This window comes from Triticum aestivum, chromosome 7D, assembly GCF_018294505.1.
Source record: "Triticum aestivum cultivar Chinese Spring chromosome 7D, IWGSC CS RefSeq v2.1, whole genome shotgun sequence".
NCBI classification, from domain to species: domain Eukaryota; kingdom Viridiplantae; phylum Streptophyta; class Magnoliopsida; order Poales; family Poaceae; genus Triticum; species Triticum aestivum.
In genome coordinates this window covers 473,386,153-473,402,914 of record NC_057814.1, presented here as the reverse complement: position 1 = coordinate 473,402,914, position 16,762 = coordinate 473,386,153, and positions in this window count along the sequence as shown.

Below are 16,762 nucleotides of genomic sequence, written 5' to 3'. Positions count from 1 at the left end.
GTGGCCCGTCTAGCCCAGGCTTATATTTTATGTTCACCACATGACCAGCCCAGCTATTTTTTTGTGAAAATGAGCCCAGTTTATTTTTTCTGAAGAATACCCAATCCAGGCCTACTTATTTTTCTACGCCCTGATGGGCTGCAACTCTTTCAAGACGCCTGCAAATCTTGAAAGTAATATGAAATGGGCCATAAATATAAAAATAGATGACAAATTGGCAATTACTTTATAATTTCTGAATTTTCTCACATTTTCAGATTCCAATTTCACTTGGCTTTAACCTAATTTAAATATATCTTCAAAGCACTTTAAATCTGGCTCGACATTTCGGTATTAAAAATAGTTTGGAACCCACAGAAATATGCGAAATTTCGTTTAAATTTTTAACCCTCGCCCTGGCCAACAAAAAAGACGGACTGCGATAAATTGCATAAGAAGTTGCAATGAGCTTATATAAATTATTAAAAAAATAGGGAATGGTCTGACTTGTGGACCTATTAAGTTGACGCGTATGCAAGAGTTTTTTTTACTTATTATATACGACAACAAATGATTCTAGCAAATGTAACCATTGGATGTCAATCCAACGACCGTCGTGTTTCTTCAATCTCTGATCTTCTTGCTCCAGCCACCAAATCCAGCGCCGGCGGGACCGCCTGCTCCCGCCTCCCGTGGCCGGCTGTGCTGCTGCGCAGGCCTCACCGCCCCCTACTACTCCCACCGCTGGCCAGGCCATCCCTCTACTTACCCACATCCCTCCACTACTGTGGCTTCGCCGCCTCTGGGTCATTCCCTTCCTGGGTTTGGTCATCGTCCATCGCGCTGGTGTTCTCGGCACGGCGTGGTCAACATTGTCAACAAACAACAACATCCGAAGAGGGATGTACATGGAGAGGCTGATAGTTGGGACCCACATGGTCCATGGCCGCACGCAAGCAAGTACCTCCTTATTACGCCAAAAAGAATGAATACTCTCGCTGACAGCTCGGACCCACCAGCTATATCTTCGCACGCAAGGAAGTGCCTCCTTATAACGCACAAAAAAATGAATACTCCCCCTGCTAGCTGGGACCCACCATAGTGGGAGGCTGACTTGTGGGCCTACTAAGTTGACGCGGATGGAGGGCTTTGTCAACTTAGTCAATATGAACGATTCTAGCTCTAGTGACCGTACGATGTCCATCCAACGACCGTAGTGCTTCTTCAACCTATGGTCTTCTTGCTCCAGCTGCCCAAACCAGCGTCGGTCGTGCCGCGTGCTCCTGCCTCCCGTGGCCGGCTGAGATGCCACGGAGGCCTCACCACTCCCTACTACTCCCACTGTTGGCCAGTCCATCCCTCTACTCACCCACACCCCCTATTATTCTACGGCGTCGGCAGCCTCACACCGCAGCCGAACCAGTGAACCCTCGCACTCCTCTCCGCGTGGGAATCCATTGCCGCGTCTTCCCCGGCTTCGCCTCGTCCCCTTCCTAGGCCTCGTCATCGTCCACCGCCCTGGTGCTCTCGGCGCGGCGTGGTCAACATGGTTAAGGAACGACTTCCATCAGAAGAGTACTGTATGTGGAGAGGCTGACAGCTGGGTCCATGGCCGTAGCAAGGAAGTGCCTCCTTATTACACAGAAAATAATGATTCCTTCACCTGACAGCAGGGACCCACCGGACGGGCCACCGTATTTCGTGAAAAAACATTTCCCCCCTGACTGCTGGGACCCACCAGCTACATCTTCGCATGCAAGGAAGTGCCCGACAATCGGGACCCACCTGGTCGAAGCGTACGTAGCGTTGTCATTCTGGTCACGAACATGTACGTACATACGATCGGTCTGTCTGCAGGCTGCAACGATGAACCGTGGCCGTGTAAGGAAGGGCACGTGTCGTAGTAGAGGCGCGCACGTGTCATAGTAGAAGGCGCGCACGTAGCATGTACACATACGTACAGCGGCCAGCGTGCAAGAAAGTAAATACGGCCACGTACGTACATACAGGCGGGGTCTCGAACGCCTAGTCGCGCATACGTACGGCCAAGTCTCGTGTACATGGCTGGGTCGGAACGGAGAAACTGCATCATCGTCGTGTTCATGGGGAGGCAACAGAATGCGTCATATTAGTTGGGAGGCAACGGAACACGTGCTATTCATCGAGAGCCAACCAGCTTGGATGGAACAGCCAATGGAAACGAGGCCAGGCGTACCGCAGAATGGAGGAAATGGCCTTGTGTTCGACCGGCCACGGTCAAAACGGGATCCTGTTCATCGGGAGGGGTCTGGCGTACCGCAAAATGGAGGAAACGGACTTCTCTTGGACCTCCTACGGTCGAAATGGGGTCCTGTTGATTGGGAGGGGTGTGGCGTACCGCAAAATGGAGGAAATGGACTTGTGTTGGAGCGCTACGGTCGAAATGGGGGTCCTGTTCATCGGGAGGGGTGTGGCGTACCACAAAATGGGACTCCACGGGATACTGTTCATCTCCATTGTCGACTGCCTCCACGGGCTACTGTTCATCCACCACCAACCTCCTCTAGCCTCCACATGCTACTGTTCATCCACGGCGTCTCCCCTCCTGCCTCTACTAGCCACTGTTCATCCAGCCTCCACCGCTCCTCCACCGACTATAGTTCAACCAGCCCTCTCCACGGGGGTCCTGTTCAACCACCCCTCCACGGGCTACTGTTCATACAGCCCTCCACCGGCTACTGTTCAACCAGCCCTCCATGTGGTCCTGTTCATCCAGCCCTCCACGGGGTCCTGTTCATCCACCCCAATCGACTCGATCAATCGGGGTCCTGTTCATCCAGCGACAATGGCCTCTACTACCACGGGGTTCTATTCATCCAACCCCCACTGGGAATTGTTCATCCAAACCCCCCAACAATGCTCACAGTTCATCAAGGGAAGGAGGTAGCAGTGTTCGATCGGCTTCAATTAGCAGTAGTAGCGAAGGAATCACTCGGGTTCAGTTAACAGTAAGGGATCGATCGCTCGGGTTCAGTAACATAGCTAGTGCAATCGCTCGGGTTCAGTTAGAGCCCAACGCCTCGCACCCACGCTCGTACGTGTACGAGAGAAACGCGCATCGATCGGCCCCCGACCACCCACCGTAACCGGGAACTCCGCGATATTTTCCTCGCCCTCGCTTCTACCATGGTTTTTTCCGTCATGGACGACCCAAAGAATGTCATGCAGCTGCGTCTCCGGCCCGCCCAGGACGAAAAGCCCATTTTCTGTCATGATTTTTTGTCATAGAAGTAGGAGCCCACCACTTCTATGATGATACCGGGTTTTGTCACAATTATCGTCATAGAAGTGTCATAAGCATGACAGAAAAAAAAATTCGTTTGGCCAAAATGTCAAGGATGTGTCTTTTTTGTAGTGCTTGACAGCGGTCAAAATTATCCTTAGAAGACTAAGGAGATATTTCTCGGTTATGGAGGTGATAAAGAGTTCATCATAAAGAGTTACGCCAATGCAAGCTTTTACACCGATCCGGATGACTCTGAGTCTCAATCTGGATACATATTGAAAGTTGGAGCAATTAGCTAGAGTAGCTCCATGCAGAGAATTGTAGACATAGAAAATTTGCAAAATACATACGGCTCTGAATGTGACAGACCCATTGACTAAGCTTCTCTCACAAGCAAAACAAGATCACACCTTAGTATTCTTTGGGTGTTAATCACATAGTGATTGAACTAGATTATTGACTCTAGTAAAACCCTTTGGGTCACATGGCGATGTGAACTAATCGCATGGTGATGTGAACTATTGGTGTTAAATCACATGGCGATGTAAACTAGATTATTGACTCTAGTGCAAGTGGGAGACCGAAGGAAATATGCCCTAGAGGCAATAAAAAAGTAGTTATTTATATTTCCTTATAACATGATAAATGTTTATTATTCATGCTAGAATTGTATTAACCGGAAACTTAGTACATGTGTGAATACATAGACAAAACAGAGTGTCCCTAGCATGCCTCTACTTGACTAGCTCGTTAATCAAAGATGGTTATGTTTCCTGACCATAGACATGTGTTGTCATTTGATGAACGGGATCACATCATTAGAGAATGATGTGATGGACAAGACCCATCTGTTAGCTTAGCACAATGATCGTTTAGTTTTATTGCTATTGCTTTCATCATACTTATACATGTTCCTCTGACTATGAGATTATGCAACTCCCGAATACTGGAGGAACACCTTGTGTGCTATCAAATGTCACAACGTAACTGGGTGATTATAAAGATGCTCCACAGATGTCTCCGAAGCTGTTTGTTGGGTTGGCATAGATCGAGATTAGGATTTGTCATTCAGTGTATCGGAGAGGTATCTCTGGGCCCTCTCGGTAATGCACATCACTATAAGCCTTGCAAGCAATGTGACTAATGAGTTAGTCACGGGATGATGCATTAAGGAATGAGTAAAGAGACTTGCCAGTAACGAGATTGAGCTAGGTGTGATGATACCGACGATCGAATTTCGGGCAAGTAACATACCGATGACAAAGGGAACAACATCTGTTGTTATGCGGTTTGACAAATAAAGATCTTCGTAGAATATGTAGGAGCCAATATGAGCATCCAGGTTCCGCTCGTGCTTATTGACCGGAGATGTGTCTTGGTCATGTCTACATAGTTCTCGAACCCGTAGGGCCCGCACGCTTAACGTTCGATGACGATTTGTATTATGAGTTATGTGATTTGATGACCGAAGTTTGTTCAGAGTCCCGGATGAGATCACGGACATTACAAGGAGTCTCGAAATGGTTGAGAGGTAAAGATTCATATATAGGACGATGGTATTTGGACACCGGAAGTGTTCCGGGTGATACCGGGTCACCGGAAGGGGTTCCGGGCAACCCCTGACAAAGATATGGGCTTAATGGGCCAAGTAAGGGAACACACCAGCCCACAAGGGGCTGGTGCGCCCCCTATAGGGCCAGCCATGTGGGGAGAAAGGGAATGGAGAGGAGGAAAAAGGAAAGTATGAAGTAGGACTCCTACTTCCTTCCCCCCCCTCCTTCCTTTCCCCCTTATCCAAATATGGTAGGGGGGCGAATTGGACTAGGGGCCCAAGTAGGATTCCTCCTACTTGGGTGCACCCAAGGCTGCCTCCCTCCCTCTCCCTCCTTTATATACGTGGGGAGGGAACCCCTAGAACACACATCAATTGTTCCTAGCCGTCTGCGGCGCCCCCTCCACAGTTAACACGTTGGTCATATCGTCGTAGTGCTTAGGCGAAACCCTGCGCCGGTAACTTCATCATCACCGTCGCCACGCTGTCGTGCTGACGGAACTCTCCCTCATCCTCAACTGGATCAAGATCTCGAGGGACATCATTGTGCTGAATGTGTGCTTAACACGGAGGTTCCGTACGTTCGGTACTTGGATCGGTTGGATCGTGAAGACGTTCGACTACATCAACCGCGTTGCTAAATGCTTCCGCTTTCGGTCTACGAGGGTACGTGGACACACTCACCCCGCTCATTGCTATGCTTCTCCTAGATAGATCTTGTGTGATCGTAGGATTTTTTTAAAATACTACACTCCCCAACATATTCAACTGGACCTATGTGCCTAGATCTTTCCTCACCACATGATGCTTGCCAAAGGAGAAAAATAAAAAGTAATAGAAGGAAAACTTTGACTCTTGGCATAAAAGTAAATACATAAAAGTAAAAGATAGGCCCTTCGCAGAGGGAAGCAGAGGTTGCCATGCGCTTATTTGTTTGTATGCTCATCCCCTTAGTGCAAAAGAACGTCACGTTGCATTGCCCCTTGTGATAGCGACCTTTATTATGCAGTCTGTCGCTTTTATTCTTCACCATCACAAGTTCGTGCAACACTCAATTTTCTCTTACACTAAATGATCTCACACTTTTAGAAGCAATTTTTATTGCCCTTTTGCACCAATGACAACTTACTTGAGGGATCTTTCTCAATCCCTGGGTAGGTATGGTGGACACTTGAAATTAAGATTTGGGTTTAAGGGTTTTTGGATGCACAAGTAGTATCTCTACTTAGTGTGGAATATTTGGCTACCAAAGATAGGGGGCAAGCATCACATGTTAAAGGATCTATGACAATATGACTTCTGTGTGAATATAAACAAACATAAACCATTAAGTTGTCTTCCTTGTCCAACATCAACAATTTTGGCATATAATATTTTGATGAGGGCTCAATAGTGTATTTATATGTGAAACTTCTCTTCCCTTATTAATTCTTTCACTAGTTGCCTCGTTGACTAATGCTATGTTTGTCAATCTCTAATAAAATTTTCTACTTATAATTTTCCTTATGTGGTGCTATTACCTACCATAGGATTAGTATATGATCTTATTGATTTATTTCCTTTCTTCATTTATTTCCTTTCTCTTTTTCCTTTCTTATTTATTTTCTTTATTTGCAACATGAAAGTAAAGAAAACAAAAACTCAAACTAAACTTTATTATATAACTTGCACACGATTACAAGGATAGATCACTAAGCAAACTCTCAAATAAGAAAGAATCTAACTAACTTTATTTCATCTAAAGCAAAAAGATCGAACTAAAATAAGTAAAAGCAAAAAGATAGTGGGATGATACGATACCGGGGCATCTGCCCCAAGCTTGGCGGAAGCCAAGGGGTGTGCCCATACCCGATACTCAGTTCTTCTTTGGTGGTGAAGAAGATGGTGGTGGTGATGAAGAATAGATCTTGTCCTCGGAGGAGTTTGAAGCAGCCATGGTAGATGGGACCTGACAGAAAACAGCAAGGAAAAAAGAACAGAGGATTTCTCCGCGATACAGTGATCAACAGGTTCGGGAAGTATATATAGAATTTTTTTATCTTGGAGGACAAGCATACGGAAGAAAAACAGAGTCCGGAAGGTGTCCCAGGTGGCCTTACCTGGCGCGCCCTGGTGTCTTGTGCCCACCAGGGGACGCTTCCTGGGAGTTTCTTTATTTCTAAAATTCTTAAATATTCCAAAACTGATAAAAAATATTTTTGCGGATTTTTCGGAGTCCGTTTAGTTACCGTATAATGTACCTCCTTATTTCCATGATTCCGGAGTGTTCCGGAAGGACTCTTTTATGTGTTCTTGCGGTGTCAAAGTTTGGATAATATTACTTTCAACATTAATGGGCGTACCTAAGATATAATGCTTCAGGTTAGTACCTTAGGAATTATTTATCTCGATGGCTCCAGACCGATAAACTTCCTCGATGACATAGGGGCCCTCCCATTTTGAGACGAGTTTTCCTGCAAAGAATCTAAAACGAGAGTTGTACAAAAGAACATATTCTCCGACTTTAAACTCACGCTTTTGGATTCTTTTAGCATGCCATCTTTTAACTCTCTCTTTGACTAATTTTGTATTTTCACAAGCTTGGGTTCTCCATTCATCTAATGAGCTTATATCAAATAACCTCTTTTCCCCAGCAAGTTTGAAGTCATAATTGAGTTCTTTAATTGCCCAAAATGCTTATCTATAAGCCCAAAGTGCATCATCTAATTTCTTAGACCAATTCATCCTGGACCTATTGACAGTCTTTTGCAAAATTAATTTTATTTCTCTATTGCTAAGTTCAACTTGGCCACTAGACCGAGGATGATAAGGTGATGCAATTCTATGGTTAACATCATACTTGGCAAGCATTTTACGAAAAGCGCCATGAATAAAGTGTGAACCACCATCAGTCATTAAATATCTAGGGACTCCAAACCTTGGGAAAATAACTTCCTTAAGCATTTTAATAGAGGTGTTGTGATCAGCACTACTGGTTGGAATAGCTTCTACCCATTTAGTAACATAATCAACGGCAACCAAAATATGTGTATACCCATTAGAGGAAGGAAAAGGTCCCATGTAATCAAATCGCCAAACATCAAATGGTTCGACAGCAAGTGAATAACTCATAGGCATTTCTTGACGCTTACCGATATTACCTATCCTTTGACATTCATCACAAGATGAGACGTACTTACGGGCATCCTTGAAGAGAGTAGGCCAATAGAATCCAGACTGCAATACCTTGTGAGCAGTTCTATCTCCAGCATGATGCCCTCCATAAGCTTCAGAGTGAGATTTCCGTAGGATTTGTCCCTGTTCATGCTCAGGTACACAATGTATAATAATACCATCAACTCCTTTATAAAGATGTGGGTCATCCCAAAAATAGTGTCTTAAATCATAGAATAATTTTTTTATTTTGTTGGTATGTAAAGCTAGGTGGAAAATATTTAGGAACAATGTAATTAGCATAGTCGGCATAGGAGTACTATGAGAAACATTTATTGTAGCTAACTGCTCATCGGGAAAACTATCATGGTCATCAAGCACATTTTCAAGCCTTGACAAGTTATCAGCTACGGGGTACTCAGCTCCTTTCCTATCAATGATATGTAAATCAAATTATTGTAACAAAAGAACCCATCGAATAAGTCTAGGTTTAGCATCTTTCTTTTCCATAAGATATTTAACAGCAGCATGGTCTATATGAACAGTTACTTTGGAATCAACCATATAAGGTCTAAATTTATCAAAAGCAAACACCACTGCTAAGAATTATTTTTTAGTAGTAGCATAATTTGTTTGAGCACTGTCTAGAGTTCTACTAGCATAATGAATAACATTCAATTTCTTATCAACTCTTTGTCCTAGGACAGCACCAACAGCATAATCACGAGCATCACACATAATTTCAAAAGGCAAGTTCCCATCAGGTGGTTGAACAATAGGTGTAGAAATTAAGTCTTTCTTGAGTGTTTCAAAGGCTTCTAAACAATCATCATAAAAAACAAAAGGAATATCCTTTTGCAAAAGACTAGTAAGAGGCCTAGAAATTTTAGAGAAGTCCTTGGTAAATCTCCTATAGAAACCACATGCCTTAGGAAACTTCGAATACCTTTTATATCTTTAGGACATGGCATTTTCTCAATTGCATCAACCTTAGCTTTGTCCACTTCAATACCTCTTTCAGAAATTTTATGACCCAAGACAATGCCTTCATTAACCATAAAGTGGCACTTCTCCCAATTCAAGACAAGATTTGTTTGTTCACATCTCTACAAAACTCGGTCAAGATTGCTTAAACAATCATCAAAAGACTTCCCATAAACAGAAAATTCATCCATGAAAACGTCAACAATCTTTTCACAAAAATCAGAGAATATAGCGGTCATACATCTTTGAAAGGTAGCAGGTGCATTACATAAACCAAAAGGCATATGTCTATAAGCATAGGTTCCAAAAGGACAAGAAAAAGTGGTCTTTTCTTGATCAGGTTGAGAAATAGGTATTTGTGAAAAACCAGAATATCCATCAAGGAAGCAAAAGTGTGTGCTTAGATAACCTTTCAAGCATTTGATCAATAAAAGGAAAACGACAATGATCTTTTCTAGTTGCTTTGTTTAGTTTTCTAAAATCAATTACCATTCTATAGCCTGTAACAATTCTTTGAGGAATGAGTTCATTCTTATCATTAGGAACAACAGTTATACCTCCTTTCTTAGGGACACAATGAACAGGACTTACCCATCTACTATCAGCTATGGGATAAATTATACCTGCTTCCAGAAGTTTTAATATTTCCGTTCTTACCACCTCTTTCATCTTCGGATTTAACCGATGTTGGTGGTCAACAACTGGTTTAGCATCAAGTTCCATATTAATTTTGTGCTGACATAGAGTGGGACTTACCCATCTTTCTTCTTCATGTTCTGAAAGGTTAGCACTGATAATAACAGGATATATTTTCTTTTCATCAAGATAAGCATATTTCAAACTGTCTGGCAACTGTTTTAATTCAAACACAGGATCGCCTTTAGGTGGAGGAGGACCTCCCAGAGTTTCAATAGGCAAATTGTGTTTAAGCAGAGGACGTTGTTCAAAGAAAATCTTATCTATTTCATTTCTTTCATGCATATGTAAATCATTTTCATGGTCTAGCAAATATTGTTCTAAAGGATCAGTAGGTGGCACAACAATAGAAGCAAGACCAATTAATTCATCCTTACTAGGCAATTCTTTTTCATGAAGATTTCTACTAAACTTGGAAAAATTAAACTCATGAGACTCATTACAAAAGCTAACACCGACAGTTTGTTTCTCACAATCTATTCTAGCATTAACGGTGTTCAAGAAAGGTCTACCAAAAATAATGGGATAGAAGTCATCTTCTGGGGAACCAAGAACAAGGAAATCAGTAGGGTATTTTATTTTCCCACACAAGACTTCAACATCTCTCACAATCCCAATTGGTGATATGGTGTCTCTATTAGCAAGTTTAATAGTAACACCTATTTCTTCTATCTTTGCGAGTGCTATGTCATTCATAATTTCTTGATATAAGGTGTAAGGAATAGCACCCACACTAGATCACATAAACCATGATAACATTGATCTCCTATTTTAACTGAGATGACAGGCATGCCAACAACAGGTCTATGTTTGTCCTTTTTATCAGGTTTGGCAATTCTAGCAGCTTCTTCACAGAAATAAATAACATGCCCATCCATATCTTCTTCTAAGAGATCTTTAACCATAGCAATGCTAGGTTCTACTTTAATTTGTTCATCGGGTTTAGGTGTTCTAATATAGCTTTTGTTAACCACAGTTGAAACTTTTGCATGTTCCTTTATCCTAACAGGAAAAGGTGGTTTCTCAATATAAGTAGAAGGGACAACTGGATCAACATTATAAATTATAGTTTCTTCTTTAACTGGTACCAGTTCTTTAATTTCTTCTTTAATAGGTGGGTGATATTTAAACCACTTCTCTTTAGGGAGTTCAACATGAGTAGCAAATGATTCACAAAAGGAGGCTACTATCTCAGAGTCAAGTCAATATTTAGTACTAAACTTTTGAAAAGCATCGGTATTCATAAAAGATTTAACACAATCATACTTAAGCTTAATACCTGACTCTTTACCTTCTCGAGTTCACAATCTTCAGAGTTGAATTTAATTCTCTTAAAAAGATCCCAGCGGAATTCAATAGTCTTCTTCATAAAAGAACCAGCACAAGAAGTATCAAGCATGGTTTGATCATTACGAGAAAGCTAAGCATAGAAGTTCTGGATAATAATTTCTCTTGAGAGCTCATGATTGGGGCATGAATATAACATTGAATTAAGCCTCCCCCAAGCTAGAGCGATACTTTCTCCTTCACGAGGCCAAAAATTGTATATATAATTCCGACCACGATGAACTAGATGCATAGGATAATTTTTTTGGTGGAACTCCAATTTCAAATGATTCCAATTCCATGATCCAATATCATCGCATAGCCTATACCATGCCAATGCTCTTACCTTCAAAGATAAAGGGAAAACCTTTTTCATCACTTCATCTCCGAGTAAACCTGCAAGCTTAAACAATCCACAAATTTGTTCTACATATATCAAGTGCATATCAGGATGCTCGGTCCCATCTCCTGCATAAGGATTAGCTAGCAGTTGTCCTATCATACCCGAAGGAATTTCATATTCAATATTTTCAGTAGGTGCAGTAGGTTGAGGGGTAGCTAATTGTGGTTTTGGTCGAGGTGAAGATACCCCGACAAACCCCTCAAAGGATTGTTTTCCATAGTAACAAGTGACAATAAATTTCAGCACACTATATAAATGTTTCCTTACCAAATTCCACTTACCAAAGGCGCTTCACTCCCCGGCAACGGCGCCAGAAAATAGCCTTGATGACCCACAAGTATAGGGGATCAATTGTAGCTCTTTTCGATAAGTAAGAGTGTCGAACCCAACAAGGAGCAGAAGGAAATGACAAGTAGTTTTCAGTAAGGTAATGTCTGCAAGTGCTGAAATTGTAAGTAGTGGAGTAGTTTGATAGCAAGATAAATTGTAACGAGCAAGTAACGATAGTAGTAACAAAAGTGCAGCAAGGTAGCCCAATCCTTTTGAGGTAAAGGACAGGCCAAAACGGTCTCTTATAGTGAACAAAGCGTTCTTGAGGGTACACGGGAATTTCATCTAGTCACTTTCATCATGTTGGTTTAATTCGTGTTCGCTACCTTGATAATTTGATATGTGGGTGGACCGGTGCTTAGGTGCTATTCTTACTTGAACAAACCTCCTACTTATGATTAACCCTCCCGCAAGCATCCGCAATTACGAGAAAAGTATTAAGAATAAATTCTAACCATAGCATTAAACTTTTGGATCCAATCGGTCCCTTACGGAATAGCGCATAAACTGGTGTCGGCGTTCTGGGAACGGGGGTCCCCAAACTTGCCTGCCTGCGGCCCACGGCGTGGCTGAGCTAGCAGGCCTGTATGGCCCATCTTCATCAACAAGGCACTCAAGACCCGCGCGAGGGGCCAAGCCTCGCGAGGCGGACGACACAGGACCTCCTCAGGAGCGGCCTCACCAGGTCGGCTCGCGAGGAGCAGAGAGATCAAGGCAAGGTAAACCTCGCGAGGTCCTCGTGACGTGAGCCATGATGATCAAGATCAGGCAGGCGCCAGGCGGGCACGAGCGTGCACAGCATCCTTGTTTCCTCTTTGATGCTAAAGGGGGCAAGCGCAGGCGTGGAGTACCGAGGCATCAAGCAAAGGTTTCCATATCAGTGCAATGAGACCGAGACCAGCAGGACGGCAAGACGGAGGTCACCATGGAGCCCAAGACGGCGTCACCACCAGAGCCTTTTGCAGGCGAAGACCGCTTTTGTCAGGATAAGCTGCACTAGCTGTCCCCTTTCGAATTGGCCGTTGTTGGCCCCCTTCCCACTCAATATTTGGGAAGAGGCTCAGGGTGTGACGCCTCCGATTCAATCGTACACTAATCATACACGCAAACGTGTACGATCAAGATCAGGGGCTCACGGGAAGATATCACAACACAACTCTAAAAATAAAATAAGTCATACAAGCATCATAATACAAGCCAGGGGCCTCGAGGGCTCGAATACATGTGCTTGATCATAGACAAGTCAGCGTAAGCAACAATATCTGAGTACAGACATAAGTTAAACAGGTTGCCATAAGATGGCTAGCACAAACTGGGATACAGATCGAAAGAGGCGCAGGCCTCCTGCCTGGGATCCTCCTAAACTACTCCTGGTCGTCGTCAGCGGCCTGCACGTAGTAGTAGGCACCTCCGGTGTAGTAGGAGTCATCGTCGATGGTGGCGTCTGGCTCCTGGGCTCCAGCATCTGGTTGCGACAACCAGGAAGAAAGGAAAGGGGGAGAAAAGCAACCGTGAGTACTCATCCAAAGTACTCGCAAGCAAGGATCTACACTACATATGCATGGGTATCTGTGTAAAGGGGCAATATTGGTGGACTGAACTACAGAATGCCAGAATAAGAGGGGGATAGCTAGTCCTATCGAAGACTACGCTTCTGGCAGCCTCCATCTTGCAGCATGTAGAAGAGAGTACATGGTAAGTTCACCAAGTAGCATCACATAGCATAATCCTACCCGGCGATCCTCTCCTCGTCGCCTTGTGTGAGAGCGATCACCGGGTTATATCTAGCACTTGGAAGGGTGTGTTTTATTAAGTATCCAGTTCTAGTTGTCATAAGGTCAAGGTACAACTGCAAGTCGTTCTATTACCGAAGATCACGGCTATTCGAATAGATAAACTTCCCTGCCGGGGTGCACCACATTACCCAACACGCTCGATCCCCTTTGGCCGGACACACTTTCATGGGTCATGCCCGGCCTCGGAAGATCAACACGTCACAGCCCTACCTAGGCACAACAGAGAGGTCAGCACGCCGGTCTAACTCCTATGGCGCGGGGGTTTGGACCCATCGCCCATTGCACACCTGCACGTTGCGAGGGTGGCCGGAAGCAGACCTAGCCTCCCTAATACAAGAGCAGGCGTTCCAGTCCAATCCGGCGCACGCCGCTCAGTCGCTCACGTCAAGAAGGCTTCGGCTGATACCACGACGTCGAGTGCCCATAACTGTTCCCACGTAGCTGGTTAGTGCGTATAGGCCAATGGCCAGACTCAGATCAAATACCAAGATCTCGTTAAGCGTGTTAATTGATGTATCCACGAACGCCGACCAGGGCCAGGCCCACCTCTCTCCTAGGTGGTCTCAACCTACCCTGTCGCTCCGCCACAAAGTAACAGTCGGGGGCCGTCGGGAACCCAGGGCCACCTCTACCGGGATGGAGCCACCTGCCCTTTCAGCCCCCATCTCCAAATAGTATCATAAGTAATGTAAGAGTATAAAGTATATAGCATATGCCCGTGATCACCTCCCGAAGTGATCACATCCCAGTAGTATAGCATGGCAGACGGACAAGAGTGTAGGGCCACTGATGGAATACTAGCATCCTATTCTAAGCATTTAGGATTGCAGGTAAGGGTAACAACTGTAGCAACAATGACAGGCTATGCAGCAGAATAGGATTAACCGAAAGTAGTAACATACTACACCACTCTAATGCAAGCAGTAGAGAGAAGGAATTGGCGATATCTGGTGAACAAGGGGGGGGGGGCTTGCCTGGTTGCACCTTTTCTTCTCAGGCATCCTGAGTCTGAGGTATCCTGAGCCCAATCAGATCTGAATCTCGGTCAGATATGATGGTTGGAACATATTTCCAAGAGTTATAACATTCGTCTTTATGTGACCCTGTAAGGTGATGTCGTGCCTAGCACACCTGGCCGGAGGCCCTATTGTTATAGATTCCTTCAGCAAGATTATCCATTCTTCCATAAGGAAATCGTAAGACTTATTCTACAAGTTATTCCCGATGGATCCTTTGTGTTTCCAAAGTCTGATCTTCACCTAATGACCATGTCAATGCTATCTCGAAGCATGTCTATGGTACTCCGATTTTCAACAAGAACATTTGAAGCCCAATGCTAAATGTTTCCTGCTCAAATTATCCAAACACCGTTGTATGGGTAATGTCATGAAATTTCTCTCCCCACACCTAAAGGGGTTTCTACTTAATATCCTGTCATGGTTATCATGCTCTGCTTGCCCTCGGGAAGGATATACCCCTGAAATATGTGTTTAAACACATTTTCCTTTCTATTGTTCTGTTTAATGTGATAATCATATTTTCCTTTCCATTGTTTGGTTTAACCTTTCTTGTGATCTATATGATCTAAGCAGTAATATTCTTCTGCTTATGTAGACACCATGGTGTACAACCATGTCAGTAAGACCTTGTTGCATTTGTTGATGGCATTTCGGTAACCACCGATGGACGAGAACTTTGCCTATTGGTCCGCCTCGTTCAACGAGCAGGAAAATGGTTCTCTTCATCCCTCGCCCTTGGTATTGATGTTGTCGCTGACATAACTGACAGGCTATCCTCTGACATGGCTTGCTAACATGACCATGCAAGCTATCAACGCATTTCTACTTTTAACCCACATGGTGGGCCCATAACCCACAGTTCCACAGGATCGAAACCTGACTCTCATGTACACCCCTGTTCCCAAAGTCAATACTCACGCTTGGCTTCGTGTGTAATTCATGAGGCACCTTCCTAGTGATCTGTTTCGGTATCAGATGCAATACTTAATCTTGATGCTTTGAACCCCTTCCACTCTTTTTCAGGCATCGAACATTGCCTGCCCGCTTGGAACTTCCCATGATACCACCTTACTTTGCTCTTGATATTTTCTAAGTTTCAATTCGAGAGTTACTTTCCGCCACCTTCCCCGATGTTATCGACTAGATAGTCAGCCTTACAGAGGACTGTTCCCCTGGAATACCCCCCTTATTCTTTTGTAAGTACGATGGAGTTCCTGAAGAAAGGACGCCGACTTCATCATGATGACCTGAAGCAGAGAAATGAAGACATCAACGTAGTGGATCTACCTCTTTGAGAAGAGCAACCAAGACCGAGAAGGATCGTTAGAATTTCGTAACCAAGTCTTTCCCCTTACTCCCCTCTTAAATCTCGGGACGAGATTTCTTGTAGTGGAGGAGAATTGTGACGCCCGGATAATTAAGCTACAGTGAACCTCTGCTAATGATGCCACGTTACCTCAATTACTGATGCAAATCTCGCGTTAGTCCGAGACCGGTTCGAATTCAAATTCAAATTCTAACAAACAATAAAAGTTTTCAAATATTAAAACTAAAATGTTCAGTGTGAGTGAAATAATGCACATGTAATTATGGTGTAGAAATCACACTTTTATAAAATGTTTGAATACTCACAAATGAACAAAACAGTAGCTAAAACAATTATTTGAATGCCTTTGGTAGTTAGTAAAATGCTAAACTATTTTATTTCGGGCTAAAAGTTTTTGTGGCATTGGATTATATTGTAACACTAATTTAGGAAATTAGATTATAAAGTATAAAAATAAATTAAAAGAAAGACTAAAATAAAAAAGTAAAAGAAAAATAAAACATAAGATAAAAACTAAACAAAAGGTTAAATAAAAGGAAAACCCCGCTGGGCCTTGGCCCAGCGGCTACTGCCAACCAGGCCGGCCCAAAACCTCGGGGCTATACCCACTCCCCCCCGACCTAAACCTAACCGCACTACCCCACTCCCCCCACATCGCCCACTCCTCCCCCCGATCTGGATCGAGATCGGGGGCTCGACGCCGATGCCGCCCGGTGCTGCCCCGCCTCACGCCGGCGCCCCGCCGCCACACCGACGCCGCACCGTCCTCACCTCCTCCCCGACCAGCGACCCAGGGCAGTGGTCGCCGGGCATGGGGCGACGACGAGCGCGAGCGCGACGCCGGTGCTGCCCTGGGCGTGCGGCGAGGGACGCCGCTGCCCTGGGTCGCTGGTCGGGGAGGAGGTGAGGACGGGGCGGCGTCGGTGTGGCGG